This window comes from Alligator mississippiensis, chromosome 12 (genome assembly GCF_030867095.1).
Source record: "Alligator mississippiensis isolate rAllMis1 chromosome 12, rAllMis1, whole genome shotgun sequence".
Classification (NCBI taxonomy): Eukaryota; Metazoa; Chordata; order Crocodylia; family Alligatoridae; genus Alligator; species Alligator mississippiensis.
The window spans coordinates 58,468,754-58,486,845 of record NC_081835.1 but is presented as its reverse complement, the minus strand read 5'-3'; the positions used below and the strand labels follow the sequence as shown (position 1 = coordinate 58,486,845).

The following is an 18,092-nucleotide window of genomic DNA, read 5'->3' as shown; positions in this document are numbered from 1 at the left end:
CATACCAACAGGATGAAGTTGCAGAAGGGCGATGGGGATATAAAAGAAACTGATTACAGCTGACTTTACCTAGATCTTCCTAGATTTTCTAAGGAAGCACAACAAAACCCCAATCTAAACCTAGCATGGCAGCAAGTTAAGCTCAGTCACCAGAAAGAATCTCCAGTCTCCAGGACTGGATTATTTAAAAGACTTTACTGTAAAAGGTATAGTCAGATCTCCTGTCCCTGTTGTCTTCGCACTTTCCCACCTGAGGATCTCAAAACAGGTTACAGAGATAAGCCGTGGCAGCCCTTGTGAAGCAGCAAAGGGAAGCAATCAACTCTGGAGTGGGACACGGGGACTCCCAGACAGCTGCATACAGCAGCACCATACAATGAACAATGCAGAAATTAAAGAAGAACCCTGTCTCCAGTTGAACATACGGGGGGGGGGGGATTTAGACATCAAGGTCAACCCTCAGAAAAGAAAGCCATGGGATCTGAATGGTGCTGAGTGGTAGGATCCTCCTTTCATGTTGCTTGTGGTGGAAGCACACTATACCGCACTAATGGGTAAGTCATGAGTCATGACCTACTTCATGTGGTCAGACTTAGCACAAATGATCAGTTAGTATTCCTGAATTAACACCATAACTCCACTCACTGCCAAGAGTAGTAGGCTGTTATCCTCAAAGTGCCCTAACCACCAGAGGAGGATAGGTCACACAATATATGAGCATGTCCCCTTTATTTCCAGCCTTTGATTCGACTCTGCGGCTGCCAAAGTGAAGAATTTCTACCATCTCATGGAACCTGCCTTTTATTACATGTTTCAATCAATCTCTGGACTTTCTTGACCCTGGAGCTCCTCCTGTATGCAACAATCCTGAGCCTGAATATTCATTCAACAAGATCAGACTGTTCTTGAGAACGAATTGTGCAAAGAACCTGGGTGCAAAGCATACTGGGCAACGAGACAGAAATTCCCAAGTACTCAGTTATTGTAGCACAGCCCTAACAACCTGGTGTCTACCTGGGAGACCCGGTTGGACTCCGTGTAGCTTGCGAAGGTGCAATACCTGATGATTTCACTCGCAAGACCCTCCCAATGAATAACAAACTAGTGTCTTGCTTGAGGAATGCTGACAGCAGGATGAGCACGTGTCCCAGAATTATGTTCTGTTTTATATAGACTCTTGTCCCACCCCCATCACAGTATTTCAAGTGCCTTTCAGAAGTGCATTCAGTGAGAATGATGGAGACTACATCAACGCATCCCAGGCATCCCCTGTCCTCTGCCACCCACTTCAGCCATTGACTGATGGACTCGGCATTTAAGATCGGTGATGACAATGTGAGAGTCAAACTGTAACTTCAAAGGTTACAACAAAAGCAAAGATTGGCTCTCTGGAAATGGCTGATAGTCGCAAGAAAAATGCATGCGAGAGGCTGCTCGCTGCTCCTACAGTCACAGCGAAATATTAGCAGCTATGTTCTCAAAAGCAAAGGCCTCCCTTGTGCTTGCAAAATTTGCACACACATCCATCACACCCACCCCCTGCAGCTGCATGTGGAAACAGGCTTTTCTGTGCACAAATTGGGAAACTGCACATGCAAATGAGACTGTAGGTGCAGAGTTACCCAATTTATGCACAAAGCGAGGCATTTGCAGGCACAACAGGAACCTGCGTTTGAAAATGTAGCTGGGAGGGCAGAATTTCATGTGGATAAGCACCCAGTCAGGGCCAGACTTTCTAAACAGCTCAGCTTCTAGCAGGGCCTTCTGTGACCCCCCTGCCCCCTTGGAAAGCTTTTCAAAAGCATTCCAGCCCCATGTGCCAAGCTTGCCTGGAAGTCAGCTCACCTACAGCCCTGGGTATTTGCAGGCATAAGCAGTACATTGGTTTAAGGGATGTTTTTGTCATGTCTGGTGCCACTGGGGTTGTCAGCCTTCCTATTGGGTTCAAGTCAAGGACTGCTCTTTTACTCCATACGTAGGCTTTCATGCAGCTGCCTCTGATACAAGGCTCTTGGCTACTCTTTCTCAATACAAGATCTCTTGCTGTATCAAAAATGCTGGTATACAGGGGTCCCCAGATTGTCTGTGGATTACTTGCTTGTGGACAGCCTGGTTGCATGGCGTTGGCTTTCTTCCTTGTTTCCAGTTGCTGAATTGTATTACAGATGGTTAAAAATACATCGCCTACTTTCCTAATATGACTTTTCCATGTAAGCAAGTGGTCTAGCTCATACAATGGTCTGGTGAATTGAAGGCAGGTGTCCAGGAGGTAATCGCTCAATTAAAATGTGATTCCATGTTTGAGGCACCCTGGTGCCACGCACCACTCAAATCCTTGGTCCATGGAAACAAAGGAAGAAAGTGGCCAGGGATGCAGAAGACCTGGGCGCTGCCACTGACCAACTGAGTGAGTTTGGCCAAACTCACCCTTCTCTGTGCCTCGGTTTCCCCGTGTGTAAAATGGGGAGTGTTAAACTGACTTCCTTTGTAAAGCACTGCGTGATCTACCGATGCAAAGCATAATGTAAGAGCGAGGTATTATTAGACAGGCCTTTCACACAGGGATCAAAGTTATTATAAGTCCACAGTCAAGCTAGACAAAGATCTGCTAATTGTATTAAACTTAAAGGTGTAATTCCTTTGAGCTTAATTGAAACTGCCTGAGCAAACCGGGGTGGGCGACTTCTGGTTCTGTGGGTTCCACTGAAACTCCACCCACCAGCCTGCCCCAGCAGGGTATCCATTTACCAGCATGACTTCATCAGGGCAAATTTTAATTGGCTGCTCTTACCCCTGAGGGCACCCTTGCAAACCACTTGTGCAAGAGGCTGCCTTGGACAAATTAACCCTTCCTGGGCATCCTACTTGACACTGAGCCCTTGTGCAATGCTGGGAAATGTGGCTGGCTGGATGAACAGGAAATTGGGTTCCATCCAACTCCGCTTGCGGAGAAGGAAGTCCTTGGAGGGTGCATTGTGTATGGTGGCTGGGTAGGTTTTTTCCCAGTGGGTTCTGTTGCTGGCATGGGTGGGTGTAAGGTCAATGTTGTCACCGGCACATTACGGGCTTCTGTATTAATGCTTGCTTGGGGGTCTGCACCCCAGCTGTACAATGATCACGGTGGTCAGTAAGGGGTGGGTTTGGAGAAGGGAAGCCATGGTGTGGGGAGGGAGGGTGCTGGAGCATGAGCTGGTTGCTCCCCGGTCCGTCTGGGAAGGGCTCTCAAATTGTTCACGTTCTGTTTAACCAACAGCTCTGGCAAGAGGTAGATGCAGCAGCAGCCACGTGTGCTGGGAAGGGAGGCTGCAAACAGGCGCTCTAAGTGGCTTGGTGCTTCCTCTCTGCCGTCAGGAAGGTAAGACACCAGGGACTCTCTGCAGGTATCAGGAGCCCCCTGAACAATCATCCAAAGGAGATACATGTTCTTGCAAAAAATAGGCAGAAAGCTGCCCTGAATCCCAGATCCTGGCCCCCATAGATAGGTATCAAACAGACCCATGTTAGCCACCTCTGAACTGAGGAGATGGAAAAATAACTATGAAAACTTCAGGACAATGCTTATTTATCTCTTGGAGGCTGTGCCCACCATGGTGCAGACACCCACCTGTTATGTGATCCTTGCTTGGGAACCTGCAGGTCAGGGGATATTAAGTGCCAAGCAAGGTACTTCTGAAAAAAGATGGTTGGCCACTCCAGTTAGGCTACGAGTGGTGAACTCCTGCGGCGATGACATCCTCCCTAACAAATGGCCACAGCTAAACTGTGCATGCAGGTGCATTCACAGCAGTGCTTCTGTCAGATAATGTTTGCTTGGACCTGGGGCCTCCAGAATCATCCAACAGAGCCGGGGAGGTATTTTGAGGGTGCCGTACAAATCCTTGCAGCTGACCAGCTTGGTTCCCAGTTCCCAGCTGTGTTGGGCGCTTTGCCATCAGGCTGGCAGTCACTGGATGGCTCTGCTTCCTCCCCAGGCTGTATTTGGAGGCAACTGGGAACTGGAGCATCATAGAAATGCAGGGCTGGGAGGAGCCTCAAGAGATCATCTTGCCGCATCTTAAGGCAAAATCCAGTATACCTAGACCATCCATTGGCAGATGCCTGTCTAACCTGCTTTTAAAAATCTCTAGTAGAGGAGACTGCACCGCCTCTCCGGCTCGCCCAGTAGTCTGAAGGAGAAAACAGCCAGGCACCTGTGGAATATGCCTACGTGATGATCAGAGCGGCTCGGTCTTGTGGAGCTGAGGGTTGGCTTTGCTTGCTGCAGTTGATGGAGTCGGCAGGTTTTGGACAACCATGCCGAGGGATGGAGAATGCTTAGGCGCAGCTCAGGGGAAACGGGTAGCAGTGTTACCGGCTGCACAAACAGAACAAAAACCAAGCAAGTAAAGGAAGAGTTAAACCCCTTCCAAAAGGGAGAGCCAGACCCTCTGACTCTTGCCCTCCTACGGTTTCTCCACCCAGCTCTGGAAGGGAGCGAAGAGTGTGAAGCAAAGCGTGGAGGAAGGAGAGAGAGGAGGGCGTATGGCAGAGAGGCAGAGAGAGAACACATTTGAAATCCAGGGAGAAGCAGAGGGGTGAGGGAAGCGAGATGCTAACCCTGCTCGCCTCTCCTTCTGGAAGCGACAGAGAGAGGGGAGCAGAAAGAGAGACCAAGGAAACATGTGGGAGAGAGAAAGAAGGAGACCAACCAAGGGAGCATGTGTGAAAGTCACAGTGAGAGAAGGGGCCTCTTTGATTCCATGTGCCTCATACCAGACACTGTCTAGACTGCAGCAATTATTGTCAGCTCAGAACACCCAGGCATTGCCATTTCAGCTGAAAGGGAGCTTAACAAAGAGAGGGGGGAAAAAAAGAGAAAGGAAGAAAAAATACCCTGCCAGCAAAGAGCTAGTCTCCTTACAGGGCGAGGGTCTCTCTCAGTCGCCCTCCACCTCCCCCATCCCTGCAGGCAAATACCAGCACAACTTACCCTGTGGAGTGGGGAAGAAAAATACACAGGAGAGTCTGAATGCAAAAGAGTCTGCAGCCTGATTGAGGTGAGGGCTGGACTGGGCTGATAAGGAGCCTATTGCCTGCTTAAATATTAGAGTTGTTTTCCAGGAGTTTGGGGTAATGACCTGCTTGTCAGGTTCGTATTGTGCTGCTTTGCTATAATTCTCCCTTTTCAGCCCCAAAGTTGGGTGAACTAGTAGAGAAACCAGTTTGACCAGAGGAGATCCTGGGGGATAGGGGAGAAGACCTGCAGGGCTCGGAGAGGAAGGACCAGGAGAGCTGGGCTGGTCAGTGGAGCAGAAGAAGGGGAAGCTGCCAGAATTGTCCTCTCCTGGCATGAAGGGACAGGCCAGCTTCGTACTAATCCAGAGGGTCTGATCAAATTCAGTCCTCTCGTGTCCTGTGGTCACACAACACTCCTCTGCGCGCCCACCCTCTACCCTTGCCTACCCCAATCGCAGTCCTTTAGTCGAAACCCCAATTTAGGATTGACATTCTCAGTTCATTCGCTGTCCTTGTCGCTGTCGCAGTCACTTCCGCTGCTGCTGATCCTGTTGCAGTCCTCGCTGCCTCCAGGTCCAGCTGCATCTCTGTCCTCTTCGTTCTCTCTGTCCACTTCCCCTCCCGGGGGGTCTTTGAACAACCTGTGCCAGGTGTTGGTTTTATATTCTGGCCTGTGCATGCCCAGAGAGGCAAAGAATAGCACTGGGCACTGCAGAGCCTTTTATCTGAGGGCCTTTTAGCACGCTAGGGTGCCCTCCTCCCATTGAGCAGAGATGCAGAATGGGGAAGAGAACTTCCCGAGGCCACAGAGGGACTCAATGAGAAAGTCACAAATAGACACAAGTCTGGGATCCTGGGTTGCCCTGTCTCTTGCCCTGTAAATAGACAATGCAACAGCTGTGCCCCCAACCCCAACCCTGGATATGCAGTCACTCATTGTCACAGCAGGAACTAACCTTAAGCAAGGCCTAGTTTTTCAACAGAAAGCTAGCCAGACTTAAAACTTCGCTCTTCTGCCTGACCCAGAAGGTCTTTACCAACCTCTCTGAGGTCTGGATGGAAGAGGCCAATCATTCCCAGAGACAGAAAGGACTGAGGCAGTCTTAGGGAAACAGTAAGGAGAGGGCAGGGAAAGAGGAAAGAGAAGTCAGGCAAGAATGGCCAAAGGGAGTATGGATGAAAGGAAAGTGGAGAGATGAGCTAAAAAGGAAGAGAATGGAAGAAAACAAAAGAAGAAAAGAGTAGCAGATGATCCAACCTCTGCCCTCATTCTCCTCTCCCCACCACTCTTATTTGTCTCAGAAAAGTTGTCAGACCCTCCCTCTCTCGGGCCCTTCACCTATTCTCTTTGCTGTCTGCTGGTCTGTGATATAAAAGAACCCCAAAGGAAGAGGGATTTAAAGCCAAGAACAAGCTAAAGCCAGGAATTCGACTCCTCCACTAGAAGTATCTGCACCCCTACCAGCATGGGGGATCCTGCCGGCCTCCAACCCCGTCCCCAAACACAAGTGACCCAACTGGTCAGAAACATGAGTGTCACCACTTGCTCCATAAAACTGCTACTGGTAGCTTCAATAACTCTCAAGGGTCATCTAAGGACTGAAAAAGGACCTGCCTCCCTGAATATGGCACAGAAATGTTTGGTGGAAGATCAGACAGGCAGCCTGCAAGTTGAGGCAACCGTGCAATGGTTTTGAGAGAGGAACAGTCCTAGGAGATGGACCACTGTCTTTTATCTTGAAGCAGGGTTGTACGTCAAGAATTCAGGTCCCCAAGCTCCACGATGATCAGCAGGGCCATGAATCAGGGAGTGCTGAGGAAGTGAGTGGGAAGTAATAGTGTTGGGTTCCCTCTGGCCACAAGGTACCATCAATTCCTAAGTGCAGCTCCAAAGCTGACTACAAGGAAAAGAAGAGATGCGCTACAATTCAGAGGTGTCCTAGATATGCTCAGGTACAATCTCTAGTGGCAATGTTGCTGGATCTGTCCTTCCAGATGAATTGCCTAATTAGTGAAATAGAGGAAGTCAGGAACTGCAAGTTGGCTTTAAGATGCATCATGATATCTGGATGGGCTAGAGCTGGCAGGTAAGTGACCCTGTAAATGCCTACCCTGTAAGAAGGAACCTTATGTATACAGGCCTCACCCTGATTAATGAAGGGGAAGCCTGACCCAGGCTTTAGGGCACAAGACAGTTCATTATAGAGCATCTCAAACAGCTAAATCTTCCTATTTCTGATAGGCTCAGTCAAAACCACTTACTGATAACGGGGTGTTTTGGGACTCCTACGAAGACATATGAAACACTAAACACCTTGTGAAAGTAGCAGCAGATTAAAGAGATCTCCCAGCTTCAGAGCATATTTTCCCATCTTGAAAATCCTGGTTGCAAAGGCAGCCGGCTTCCTCCATTGAATGCTCAGATGGCCTTATCAGCTACTAGGCTGAATCATCAGAGCCCAGGCCTGAATGGCTTCAGGATAGGGCTGACATCTACAAAGACTTGGGGTTGGTTGGGAGCAAATGGCTGATTCTATTAGTTACAAAAGCACAGATAAGGTTTCATCAGGGAGGGCTTCTTCTGCAGGACAAGGGAGGCACAATGACAACATTACCCCAAGGGCTGGGCTCAGTGGGTATCTTGTCCTCCAGGTCATGAGGATTTTCTATCTTCCTTTCTTCCTTGGAGGTCCTGCATCTCCATGGGGCTCTAGCAAGAGATGGATTTTCCCCATGCCGACCCCTGAACCCACCTTTCGGAGACTTCTACATGCTGGCGGCCTGGCTGCCGTCTGATCGGTCATGCGGTAAAGCAGGAGATGGACACACTGGGGTGAGGGCTGACAGACCTCAGGCTCAATGCATGGTTTTGCTCTACAGGACCACAACTGCCTGGGCTCCAGCCCAGGATGCAGAGGGAAGTTCATGTGAATGGGCAGTACGGCCCCACAGCGACTGGTCCCTTCAGGTTTTGAAGGCTCCCGCATGCTTCCTCTTGCTCCTTCTCTCTCCTCGCTCATCATCTTCGTGACATTTTAAAGAGACATGCAACTCACATGGCACAATCTGGCGTAACCCATGTGTGCACGATACATGTGACGAGGGGGCTGAAACTGCCATTGAAAATCCCATATGGAACCTGGTTAGACCTAGCAGAACTTCTTTGTTTGACAAAAAGCAGTTTTTTCTCCAGAGTGGAGCGCTCACTTCCAACTATTTTTCCAGGTTTTGGCAAAAATAAAATAAATAAATTCCAAAATGAAGAAACTTTAGCAGATTTTTTTTTAATCTACGTTTTTCTTGGGAAAACAAGCTACTTCCTGAGCAAGCTTGGTCCTGGTTCATGTAAGGGTGGCTTAAGCAGAGCGACAACTCAGTGAAGAACATTTTCCCTCTTGACACCAGGACAAACTATTTCTTCAGAGCAAAGGAAATGCCCTGGTGAATCACCTCGGAAGTCCCACTTACTTCCACTTGATTTCTTTATGGGGACCAGTGGAGAGGAGATGCACAAAACCCCATGATGGATTGCTATGGGATTATCTGTCCATGGAAGACAGATAATTCCACAATCGGCTCCATAATCCCAGAGTTTATGTTTTAAGGCACAATGATTTATACTCCTTGCACCTTTTTACTCTAGTCAATGTAACCTCTTTCCCCATTGGAGATAGTACTGGATTCTGACCCAAATGGCCCCAACATAGCCTCCCACAGGTTATCCTTGCATTGCTCCCATTCTGGGCTGCTCTCCACCTACATGTGGGTCCCAGTCACTGATTTAGCAGGACACTTGGCTGAACTGAGATATACCAACCCACTTATGATGACAGGGACTATGGAAAATGCATGGATTTCTATGACCATCAGTCCTGGAGCACCTGAAACATGGCATTCCCCCTGCTGGCTTTATCTCTTTGCACATTTTCACTCAATCTTGGGAGTGCTTTGGCCAAATCTCTCTGTCTTGGGTGCTCTAGATATGTTGCAACTGAAACTGAGACCTAACTTTCCCCAGAATTACTCCAGAATTTGAGTATAAATTATTCTGACATCTCTTCTTGCACATCCAAGGACACAGTGGTCATGAAAACCATGGAAGACCACTGATTCAACCTTTAGCACAAACATAAATGACAGCTTTGGAGGCTTGCATGGACTTAGCTACTCATAGGACAGCTCAGCAGGACCAGAGAGAGGGAGCCAACTCCCAGCAGATTTCCCCACTGTTGGCAGCTCAAGCCCCCGTAAGTAGGTCAGGCCAGAACAGCAGCTGAGGGAAGCTTTGGGAATACGGATCTTTCCAAAGAAGAGAGAAATATTTTTAGGGGCCCAGGGTTTGTAACATGTGAATCTGATGTTACAGTTTGGACAATGTCACAGGTATTTGTGGTCCTAGACAAGGGCTCCAGTCTAGGTACTATGATGATACAAACAACAAATGCAACAAATACAAATTGTGGCTTTCAGCTTTACGAGCCTGGTGCAAAGCCTATTGAAGTCCATGGCATCTTTCCACTGGCTTCAATCAGTTCTCCATCAGACCCAGTGGAACCCAGGACTGCAATGTGAATCATCAGGACTGGCAAATGCATTTAATGGAGCTAGACCTAACGTAGTTGCCTTTCTGCTGTGGGCGGGTGGAAGGAAAGATCCCTCCGAAGATATACCTGGTAGTGCCTCCAACACTCTTCTTCCTGCTGTTCAGTACTAAGATGCTAAATTGTATAAAGAACAACAACCTCCTACTTCCACCAACATGTGAAACCTATTCTGCTGCAGCTTGGAAATGGCAGAATGAACTCCTCTTCCCTGAGGATATGCCCTGACTTCCAGGGTCTGTTTGAGAGGGAGCTAGTGGCATGCGACTCACAGCACATCACATGCCACATAACAGGAGTGCCCCACAAATAGAAGAGAGAGGGAAGATGCTTTGTTCCTGCCCAGTCTTTTTGTATTCGATGGCCCCCAACCACATTCCTGTTTCATTTCAGATGGTGGCAGCTCCCTGAGAAAGGCTTTCCCAACTACAGGGTACAAGTGGTAGCTGTCTTTGGGACTTAAAGCCATCATCTTTGGTGTATGTCTTGAGGGGAGGGGATGGGGGAGACATGTCCTGCTCTCCACCTTCTCTCTAAGGAAGGCTTGGAGGGAAGATATGTCCCGCTGGGTGTGATGGGGAGGAAGAACCCGTTGGAGAACATTTTGCTCCACTGGGGAATTCGGTATATCAGTCCGGTGTCTGAGCACAGTGATTCTCCCACTGCAGAAAGGGTCTCTGAATTTGGGCAGCAGCAACCCGAGCTACAGTGTGATTCAGTCTCTTCCCATCATCAGTGGTTCAAAAGGGAGGTGCTGCTGGCTAGAAGCACAGGGTAGGCAGCTCTGGCACATCTGCAGCAGAACTGCACCTACCATGGTCAGCTCTCGCCTTCCAAACTTGCCTCCTCTCTTTCTGCAAAGCCTCTCCACTGCCAACAACTGCTTTCCAGTCCCTCAGCTTGCTTTCTTTCCTTCCTCTCTTTCTTTCTCTCTCTCCACCCCCCCAGCCCCTTTCTCTCTCTTTCTTTCTCCCCTTCCTTTCTTCTTCCCGGGTTAAAAATAATCAAGTTTCTGGGAAGCAGCAACTCCTGCTGAGCCTCCCTCCCTACCCTTCAGAACCCCTGAGAATAGCTTTCTGCAGTTCTCAACTCCAGCCCCTCCTCTCTGCTCTCTCTGTTCCTCCCTCCCTACCCCCCTACTGTGATCTGACTAATATGCTTGGGCTCTGTTTGCCAGCTCAGCTGGAAAGGAATTTAACCATTTCACGGCTGAGAAGGAGGGAGAGCGGAGACCTCCCCAAGAGAGGGAGAGAGTGGAGTGGAATAACCTTCCCCCATCATCCCAGCACCCCTGATTCCCCAGGGTCAAAAAGTCTCTTCTGCCTTTTCCGGCACAGACTGTGGCTGCCTGGAGGGAAGGGAGCAGACAGCAGCTCTTCCCGCAGAGATCCAGCTCATGCTCCTGGGAGTCTCCTCTAATCCTAAGCCTCAGCTTCCCTCTCCAGTAACAAAGTTCCTGGCTTCCATGGGGTGCCCCCTACCTCTCTCTCAAACCTGGGGGTGAGTGAATTGACTATCCTAGTCTCCTGCATGCAGCAGGACATGTCCCCCCTGGGTGGTGCCTTCATTTTCTGCCTCCCAGCAGAGCAACACAAGCACCCAGGTGCCTCCCAGTACCATTAGGAGGGATGAGAGAGGCAGGCAGCTTGAGTTCAAATCACCTGGACTTGGCCCCAGAAGAGGGAGGTGGGGGTTTGCTCCAGTTCTGGGCATGAGTCACCATCGGAGGTCTGCACTCCCTGGGCTGCACCCTGACATGCTTTATTAAACCAAGCACTGGGTGATCAGGCTGGTGGGTCCCTCATAGGCTCCCTCCCCAGCAGAGAAGTCCTCAGCTTGAAAAGGGCTCAGAGAAACATGGCTAAAGCCTACTGCAGTGCAGTGCTGGCAGGAGCCAGCACAAGAATGCCTTCTGAGCTGCTGGAGAATTAGCAGTCTCCTCAAGTCTGGTGGGGAGGAAGCAATGAGCAAACATAAGGTTGTGCCTGGGTAAAATCACAAGGGGACAAGGCAGCAGAAGCTCCTGCCTCTCACCCCGAGGCCTCACCCCCAATTTTCTAGAAAATTAGATATGGGCCCCTCCTTCTTGCACCTCAAAAATCTTCCAGGATTTATTCTCACCGCACCCGTTGAGATAGACATATTATCCTCATTTTAAAGTCAAGCAACTGAGGTACAGTGGGGATTAAGTGATTTGACAGAGGTCATCCAAGAACTAGGCAGAGTCAGAACTGAATCCCCAGTCTGCACCCCAGCCCACTGCCTTATGCAATGGTCTCACGCAATCAAGGCCTTGGTGATGGTCTTACCAACATCAATGGCAGCTGCCTGAGCAAGGACTGCAGGCTCAGGTGGTTTATATATACAGCAGTCTCCACCCCAATACATAAAAGCCCTGACACCCAACCCGACATCTTGTGCCACACTCCATTTGCATTTCAGGATTTTGCAACCCAGCCTATGTGGTCTGATCACTGGAGTGCTCTCTCCTGGAGGCTATTCTTCACCTCCTGGGATGTTCCAAGTAGGGGGCTGCTGGAGTATGGAAGAGGGCAGAGGAACAGGGGAACATAAGACTAGACGGGGCCTCCCAGGTCACTGAATTGGGTCCCTTGTGTTTCCAGGCAACCACTAACCCAAGGAATCTCCCAAATCACCACTTCAAACCCCCGCTCCCGACAAGGAACAGTAGCCAGAACACCAAGAGGACTCGGCAGCATGCCTTAGGTAACAGCAGGGAAGACAATGGTGCTTCCAGTGCCCTGCCACTGCGATAGGGGAGTAGTTGGTTACCATATGCCCAGACGATTGTAGGGTGAGGACCAAGCCCCACACCACGGTGGAAGGCAAAACCCCCACAGTGCGTGCCACTCTCACATGCAAGGAAAATTCCTTCCTGATCCCAAATTTGGCAGTCATTGAGACCTGAGCAGGAGTGCAAGCCCCTCTAGCGAGGAACCTCTGGGTTTTCTAAGTCTTAACCCAAAGTCTTGTCAGAAGCATCAGTACACCCTGTTCAAAAACCTGCAGCTTCAGCTTCGGCCAACATCCTAATGCCCCTGAGAAAGGCAAAAAAAAGTCCTCTGGAAGCCCATAGCATTCATGAGGGGGCAAAATTGCCTTCCTGGCCCTAGCTGGGCTGGGCTGGGCTGGTAGCTATGTGAGATCACATGGAACATTGCTTTACATTCAACCTGAAGAACTCACTGCTGCAGGAAACCCTCAAATGGCTGTGGCCGGATAATATCACCACCGCCAATAACACTAGTAATTACGCGAGCTACAGGAATAAGAGAGAGAAGCAGAGATCACGCTCAACAGAGTGGCTGGCCGGGAATCTGAAACGTCTCTCCTTCAAGCCTCTCATCAAATGGCACTTCCACTCTGAAACATGGCATCATGAATTCACTGTTTGCTCTTTCTACAAGGCTCAGAAGTGACTAATCCTGGGATTTAAGAGTCAAGCTGCAGGCTTCCCCTCTGACATATTCTCACCAAGCATGAAAGTTCAGCAATCCAGATGAGGCCCTCTGTGACATCTGTGGCATGCCCATGGCCTGAAACAGGTTTGCAAAGGTGGAATTGGGCTGGAGTATAACTGAGTCATGAGATCACTCCCTCTTACACTTTATCTACCCTGGGAAAATAGCTGCAATGGGTGTCAGCAGTCGGAGCTGCGGAGCATGATGTGGGCTCTGGATAAATGCAAACCACTGATGCTTTGCCGCCCTTCTTTTGAAGTGTTGTGTCACTGGCGCTGCTAGACATGGGGTGCCAGATTGCAGAGACCAGCAAATGGACTGCAGGATGTTTTACGATGTAAATAGTATGTATTTGTCTTACCATAAAATCTAGAGGCCCGAGGCAGGCCAGGACCCAACTGTAATAAATGCTAAACAATCACAGAACTCCCTTCACAGAGAACACCACCCACCACCTTAAAAGCAAGACCATCCAAAAGGTAATCACTGCACTAGTAGCAGTGATGCACATGAAGACTCCTTGCTCGGTCCCTTTACTGTAATTCCAATTTCACCTTATCCCCTAAATAGTATCTCAGAGGGGTAAGACACTAGGCGGGTAAGGTGCTGGCTTGGGACCCAGAAGTTTTGCATGAGTTTTCAATGCGTGATCGTGAGCAAGTTGCACAAGTCCTGATCCGAAGGGAATGAAAACACCCCTCCTGTTCACCACCGGCGTTGCCTTCAGAACAGGCCTCAAGTCACCCTGCTCATGAACTGCTCATTTGTAAAATGTGGACAGTGGTGCTTCTCTCCCTCACTGATAGGTGTGAGCCACTCAGATACGAGGCGATGGGCGCCTGGTAATGTTGTTGGTTGCTGTTTAGGGCACCGCCCCTGTCCTCAGTCCTGTCTACAAGGCATCTCCCTTAAACTGCACCCCAAAAGAGAAGGGCCAAATATAGAGAGTCACAGGTGCACAGAAAAATTCTACTTAAAGCAAATGCCCTACTTGAAAACGTGCTCTGTGATCCCGAGCCTCATGGATCTCTCCCTGAGCTTATTCATCCACCCTTTGATCTCTAAGCAAAATGCTCAGCACCCAGGAAAAGCTGCCAGGCATCCCGGCGATGGATTGGGAAACAATGGGCAACGAGATGAGACATGACTGCAGGATGTGACTCAGGGGTGATGACGATGACCCAAAGTGGTGCCAGAGACGCCAACCCCGCTCTCGGCAATGACAGATATAGGGCGGGGGTGAGTGTGGGAAAGCTGCAGGCCTGGAGACTCATGGGATCCCAGCATTAATTCAGTGGCATTCATCCTGCAGGCAGATTCAGTGGGAAGGCTGTAGGAATGTGCACCAACGGGGCACAGATAGCAGCGGGTCTCCCCCTACCCCCCCTTCCTCCCTGCCAGGGAGACACCAGGGACTCTACCTCATTCAGGTGAATGACAATCAAGGTCAAATACATTTACTATCAACCAGATTTCACATGCTTCTCATACCTGAAGGGACTTTGCAAGGACAGCCAGGCACTTTACACTGAACATACCAGCGCCAGGAAGAGCTCACCAAACAGCCGCAGCCACAGACTGGGACTCTCAGACCTATCCTCAATTAGCAAGCCCGCGAATAGCTAGGAGCCGGGTTCCAGAACCTCAGCTGCCGTCGGCAGTTAGAGAGGCGAGCACCGTCCATGGGCCAGACCATGATACATACATGTATGTGGAAGTCAATGATGACATTTCAGCCAGATCACACTCAACACGCATCCTTGCCAAACCTCCAGTGAGCTTTAAATATCAGTGTTGCAAGGTAGATTCAGCTACAGTAAAATTTCATTTAAAAATTAGGAATGCACCAGTGTAATGTTGTCCCACCATCACAATTAAGCGAGCCTGTTGCCTCTCTCTGTCCAACTCAGGTTTTTGCATTGGTGCCCATCACCATGGGATTTAAGCATCTCCCAGGCTAACAGCAGGGCACTAATAAGCTTCCTGAAATCTACTCTAAAGGATGATTTTAAGAGTTGGTTGAAATATTTCATTCTAAGCAACCCTTTTCTTTCCTTAAAATTACTTTGGTCTAAAGTGAATGTTTTCATGGAGAAACTGGTATTTTCCCATATGTTTATGATTTCTCAACACCAAACACACACACACACACACGCTATATATATCTTTTTCCTACTCCATGACTGCTGTATCAGAAGTAAAAGGAAAAAAGGTGGGAAAGGGAACCAAGGGAAAGAGAGGGAGCAAAAAGATAGATCAAAAGCATTATTTTTTTCCACTGAAAGATCAGCAAAATGCTGTTTTCCAGAAAACACAGGGCATTTCTCAACCACCTCCACTGTTTTGCCCAGGTGCCCAATGGCCACATGCCACAGCCTCCCCCAGCATTACTGAGCCCTCTCTTCACCAGGGGCTCTACTCTTTCCCTCCTATCCCAACTCCACCATAGCAAGCGCCGACTTGTGTATAACTCATCCCTGCGGGTGGGGATGCAGGCACATCAGCACGCCACATTTCCTAGGTTTTACATAGCACAGTGAAGCCCACACAAAAGCTGCTTCTGAAAAATTACCAGATCAGCTGAAGGAATCTGCGCTCTGTGGAGAGACCCGAGCCGAGAATGAAACTCAGTGCCTGCCTATTAAATGGAGAGCGAGGTTAAGGGAACAAACTCCCGGTGACACGGAAAAGCAGAACACTTCAGATGAGGAACAGATCCTCAGCTGGTGGAAGCAGGTGCAGCTTCGCTGGCTTCAACAAGGTTCACCAATCTACACTGGCTTAAGACCAAACCTTTATGGACCCATATGACTGCAAACTTTGCAGCCAGTCCCTTGACAGACCAAAACTATGCCCCTTCATTACTCCTGCCAGGGCTGTGGGGCTCACGCAGGTTGGGGAAAGAGAGTGGGATTCTGTCCCAGGCGCAGAATCGTCTTCCTAGGTTCTGTTCGTTACGATGTCGGCAGGGCTGTCTTCGCAAGGCTGATGGGCACCCTCTGAAACCAGATGGGTTTGTAGGGCGTTCATTGCCCTGGAGAGGGCACAGCCATACCTCTACCCTCCTCAGGCATCATAATGACAACCTGTTCCACCCTTCCAGTAAGCATCACTGCTCAGCAAGGTGCCATACCGTGCAGCTGGCAGCATTCAGACGTAGGTCAGCTGAATGCTTCCCACCAGCATTGATCACGGGGTGCATGATCCCAGCAGGAACATCCACACACTCCCCAAGGATCAGTAACTATTGAACATGGCAGAGGGGCAGGGCCCCTGAATCAGAACTTCCTAGACCTTAAATGCTGGAGGTTGCAAGTGAGAAAGGAACAGTGGGGAAAAAACCTGGTCAGACCCAGTTCACTCTCCCTTTCAGCATCTGCTACCTGCAACAAGGGTACTGGGCAAGAAGGACCTATGGTCTGAGCCAGTAAATGGCAGTTCTTATGCTTTTCTGTTCGAAGAATCCATAAGCAGATGCCCACTTTATCCAGGAGAGATTCTCTGGTAGGTACTCAGATACCATGGATACTGGTGAGTGTAGAGTGAAAGGAAGGACCCAGAGGCAGAAAATGACAGACTAGAACTTCTTCCCAAGAGGCTTTGGTTCAGTCCCAGAACAAAATTTCCTTTCCGAGGGATCTTATCCAATGTTCATAGATTCATAGATGTTAGGGTCGGAAGGGACCTCAATAGATCATCGAGTCCGACCCCCTGCATAAGCAGGAAAGAGTGCTGGGTCTAAATGACCCCAGCTAGATACTCGTCTAACCTCCTCTTGAAGACCCCCAGGGTAGGGGAGAGCACCACCTCCCTTGGGAGCCCGTTCCAGACCTTGGCCACTCGAACTGTGAAGAAGTTCTTCCTTATGTCCCATCTAAATCTGCTCTCTGCTAGCTTGTGGCCATTGTTTCTTGTAACCCCCGGGGGCGCCTTGGTGAGTAAAGCCTCACCAATTCCCTTCTGTGCCCCCGTGATGAACTTATAGGCAGCCACAAGGTCGCCTCGCAACCTTCTCTTGCGGAGGCTGAAAAGGTCCAGTTTCTCTAGTCTCTCCTCGTAGGGCTTGGTCTGCAGGCCCTTGACCATATGAGTTGCCCTTCTCTGGACCCTCTCCAGGTTATCTGCATCCTTCTTGAAGTGCGGCGCCCAGAATTGCACGCAGTACTCCAACTGCGGTCTGACCAGCGCCCGATAGAGGGGAAGTATCACCTCCTTGGATCTATTCGTCATGCATCTGCTGATGCACAATAAAGTGCCATTGGCTTTTCTGATGGCTTCATCACACTGCCGACTCATGTTCATCTTGGAGTCCACTAGGACTCCAAGATCCCTTTCCACCTCTGTGCCACCCAGCAGGTCATTCCCTAGGCTGTAGGTATGCTGGACATTTTTCCTCCCTAGGTGCAGCACTTTGCATTTCTCCTTGTTGAACTGCATCCTGTTGTTTTCTGCCCACTTGTCCAACCTGTCCAGGTCTGCTTGTAGTTGTTCCCTGCCCTCTGGCATGTCCACTTCTCCCCATAGCTTTGTATCATCTGCAAACTTGGACAGAGTACATTTCACTCCCTCGTCCAAGTCACTGATGAAGACATTAAAGAGTATCGGTCCAAGGACCGAGCCCTGCGGGACCCCACTGCCCACACCCTTCCAGGTCGAGACCAACCCATCCACCACGACTCTCTGGGTGCGACCCTCTAGCCAATTCGCCACCCACCGGACTGTGTAGTCATCCAAGTCACAGCCTCTTAGCTTGTTCACCAGTATGGGGTGGGATACCGTATCGAAGGCCTTCCTGAAGTCTAAGTATACAACATCCACCCCTCCTCCTGTGTCCAGGCATTTCGTAACCTGGTCATAGAAAGAGACTAGATTGGTCAGGCACGATCTGCCCGCCACAAACCCGTGCTGGTTTCCCCTCAGCATAATTTGTCCTGCCGGGCTCTCGCAAATGTGAGCCTTGATGATTTTTTCAAAGACTTTGCCAAGGATGGAGGTGAGACTGACTGGTCTATAG

The 18,092-nt window shown here is 49.6% G+C and overlaps 2 long non-coding RNA genes across 2 annotated transcripts; one reads left to right on the top strand and one right to left on the bottom strand.

Annotated features, from left to right (window-relative positions):
- Nucleotides 1-712: 712 nt before the first annotated feature.
- On the bottom strand, nt 713-5,041 carry LOC132244478 (uncharacterized). The gene is made up of 2 exons (XR_009455925.1): nt 4,970-5,041; nt 713-4,354 (listed from the first exon to the last, which is right to left on the bottom strand). It is a non-coding gene; the product is annotated as an uncharacterized LOC132244478 (long non-coding RNA).
- On the top strand, nt 2,787-16,982 carry LOC109280216 (uncharacterized). The gene is made up of 4 exons (XR_002086453.2): nt 2,787-2,990; nt 3,254-3,355; nt 7,685-11,096; nt 12,221-16,982. It is a non-coding gene; the product is annotated as an uncharacterized LOC109280216 (long non-coding RNA).
- The last annotated feature ends 1,110 nt before the right edge of the window (nt 16,983-18,092 follow it).